Below are 4,023 nucleotides of genomic sequence, written 5' to 3'. Positions count from 1 at the left end.
AATCATTTTAAATTTACAGAAGAGTTGCAAAGACAGTGCAAAGAGTTCCTGTACACCTACCACCAAGCGTCAGTCTTCCCTAAGGTTATTATCTCCCCATATCTTTGTGGCATGCTTGTCAAAACTAAAAATTAACTCTGACGCATTACTACTTTAGTAATGCTTTATTTGATGTCTCCAGTTTTTCCATGAATGTCTGTTTCTGTTCCAGGATCTAGCCAGGGACACCTCATTGTGTTGAGTCACCCCATTTCTCTGTCTTCCTGGTTCTGTGTCAGTTTCTGGCTTGCCTTGTTTCTCATGAGCTTGAAAGTTTTGAGGTGTACTGGCCAGGTATTTGCTAGAATGCCCTTCAGTTTCGGTTTATCAGATACATATTTTCTCAAGATTATAGGCTGATAATGAGTTTTGGGCGAAGAACAGCACAGAGGGGAGATGCCCTTAGCACGTCCATCAGGGGGCCCTGATATCCACACCACACCACCGACGGGTTAACTTTGATCACTTGGTCAAGGTAATGTTTGCTAGATCTCTAAAATAATGATTTTCCTCTTTCCAAACTCTATGATTTGAAAGTGAGTCGCTAAATCCAGCCTACCCTGAGATGGGGGATTAACTCTACCTCCCGTGGTGGGAGTAATTAGATTTGTTTTTGTTTTTATTTTTGAGAACTGGGGATCACTCAGCTCCATCCCACCCTGTTTATAATTTGCCACTGCTTTATATTATGTGAGGGAGAATGTATCTACCATTTCATAGCTGATTTAGGGATTAAATTGGGGGCATAGGTCATAGGAGGTGAAGAGGAAATAGATGAATAAAACATGGAAATTGAGGCAGATGAAATGAGGTTTATGCTCATGCACCATACCACAGTGGGACATGATCTCTGAGTTTAAGCAGTTTTATCTTAAAAAATTGAATGATAATTTCTTCTTGAGCAATCATGAGAATTGGGTTGTGCAATGAATGCAGAAATAGTAAACACAATGCTGGGTATGTAGTTGATACTCAGTAAATGTCAGTCACCTTGCTTCAAGAAGGAAATGGCCCAGCACAGCTGCCAGGAGCATGGATCCTGGCTCCAAATTGCTTGCTTTTGAGGCCTGGTTCTCCTGCTTTGAGCTGTGTGATCTTAGGCCAGTTAATAACTTGACCTCTCATTGAATCAGCTTTCTCATGCAGACAATAATAGTATCATTCTCATGGAGTTACTGGGAGTTTTAAGTGGTTTATTGTATGTGGAGAGCATAAAACAGTGCCCAGCATATTTGCAAATATCCCGTATCATGCAGTATGTTTATACTTAGCACATCAGGAGAAAAATACAGTGTGCATTACTTTAGTATCAAACTATAGTATCACTATAACCACCCATTTTTCTGTCAGATCCATTGCTCAGCACTATTGAGATACAATTATGAAACATAATAAACTGCCCGCAAGTGTACAGTTGACAAGGTTTGACATACTACTATATCCGTAAAACTATCACCACCGTCAAAATACCAAACATGTATCCATCAGGCCCCCCCAAAGTTTCCTTGTCTCTTCATAATCTCTCCTTTCTTTGCCTCCCATTTTCAGGAAACCACTGATCTTCTCTGTCGCTACAGATTAGTTTGCATTTTCCATATTTATGTAACAATGGAATCATATAGTAAGCACTTTTTGCGCTGTGACTTTTTTGAGCATAAATGTTTGAGGTTCATCCATGCTTTTGCATGTATCAATAGTTCAATCCCTTTTATTTCTGAGAAATAGTCCATTGTATGTCTATACCATGATTTTTTAATCCATTCTAGAATGGCTGTTGATGGACATTTGGGTTATTGCTATGGGAACTGAAGGTGCCCTGAGCAGCCATGCACAAAACGGTTTAATTTCTCTTGAGTAAATATAAACGATCCTCATTATTCACCAATTCTGTATTTTAAAATTAGCCTGCTCTCTAAAATTTATCACCAATCAATACCTTGTACCCAATACAATTTGTAACAAAACAGTACTTGTGGTCATTGCCCACATGTGCAGAGCTGCAAAACATCTGAGTGGCGCAACTCGCCCATTCCCAGCTGAGGTCAAACAAGAGAGTGCTCTGGTGCCCTGTTCCCTTCCACTGTAACACAGGGATGGCCGGGGCGTGGAGACGGAGGGCGCAGTGCCTTGCAGAGCACACGGCTCTAGCTCTGGGCCCCTGGGATTTTGCGTTTGAATCCTGCCTCTGGCACCTGTTAGCAGAGTGGCCTTAGGCAGGTCACTTAACACTTCTGAACCTCAGTTTTCTCTTTTGTAAAATACAGAAAACAGAATCTACCAGGGTGAGTTTTCTTTAGGATTTAAGATTATAATCCATGTGACTGAGGTATACTACATATCACTCACATATGTCTTTACATATTTTATATAACCTACGGGGGGGGGGAATGGCTCAGCTCCTTCAGAATTGGCAGCAGCTTCATAGAAATCACTACCTCCAATCATGAGAATCTACTGTAGCTGGGAGGGGGAGGGGGGCTCTTAGGAAAGGTGTGTATTTAACATTTTAGGAAACTACCAAACTATTGTTCAAATTGGTTATATGATTTTGCAGGTCTAACAATGTAGGCAAGTTACAGATGATTCACCACCTCACCAACGCTTGGTGCAACCAGTCTTTTAATATCAGCTCTCTTAGTGGGAATATGATGCTATCTCACTGTGATTTCAAATTGTATTAACTTGCAACAAATAATGATTTTGAGCATTTTTCATATACTTATTTACCTCCCATATGCTATCTTTGGTGAATTTTCAAATTTTTTGCCTGTTTTTAATATCAGTCTGTCTAGTGGGTTATCAATTTTATTGATCCTTTTAAAGAACAAGACTTCATTGATTATGTTTATTATTTTCTGTTTCTACTTTATCAATTTCTGTTCTTATCATTAGTATCTCCTTTGTTTTGTGTATTTTGGGTTTATTATTACTTTTTCCTTAATTTGATGACGTTTAAGTGAAGATACCTATTTGAGACCTTCCTTCTTTTCTAGTGTAGGAGTTTTGTGCTACATATTTTCTCTAAGCACTTCTTCAGCTGAATCCCACATATTTTGATATGTTGTGTTTTCATTTTCATGAAGTTTAAAGTACTTTCTAATTTCTCTTTTGGACTATGGATTATTTATAAGTATGCTCTTAAATTTCAGCATTTCAAAGGCAATTGCTCATTATAACAAATTTGCATGATACAGAAATGAATTAATTAAAAAATTAAAATTTTCTCAAAATCAAGGTGGGAATGCTCCATCTACTTAGAATGCCTGACTTTAAAAAATATATGCTTTTCATTTCTCTGAGTGAAAAAGAGGGCCTGTGAGTGTATGTGGACACACACATGTGCATACATGAACACATGTGCACACAAGCATGTATTTGCCCTTTGTCACATGGCTTCAGCATGAGAAGAGATTAGCCTAGAACATATTTTAAAAAGCAACGTGTAATATCAAAAATAAGAATCAAAATATTGGGTATGTTGGTGTCAATTGCCTGGCAAAACTGAGGCAAAACCCTTATTGAGAATTCTTTAAAAAAAAACAGTGTGATCTTTTCCAACTATATTCACTTCCTCTGCTGGAATGAAATATATCACACCTGCTGAATGGACCACCCAGCATTGTCCAGGTACCTTCCATGGAACACTAACTAGATCCTTCTGTGCAAAGGGATTGGACACACACGCACTAGGATGGCTATTATCAAAACAGCAAAATGACAAATGTGGGTGAAAATGTGGAGAAATTAGTACGTTGCTGGCTTCAATGTAAAGTGGTACAGTTGCTATGGAAAATGGTTTGGCAGTTCCTCAAAAGATTAAATATAGAATTGTCATAGGACAGAGCAAGTCCAGTCTTAGGTATATATGCAAAAGAATTGGAAGCAGGGTCTCGAATAGATGTCTGTAAACCAATGTTTCAAGATGGACACTTGAAACAACACAAGTGTACATCAACAGATGAGTGAATAAACAAAACATGTGAT

This window comes from Manis pentadactyla, chromosome 16 (assembly GCF_030020395.1).
Source record: "Manis pentadactyla isolate mManPen7 chromosome 16, mManPen7.hap1, whole genome shotgun sequence".
In the NCBI taxonomy this organism is placed as follows: domain Eukaryota; kingdom Metazoa; phylum Chordata; class Mammalia; order Pholidota; family Manidae; genus Manis; species Manis pentadactyla.
Note: the sequence above shows the minus strand (reverse complement) of the source record.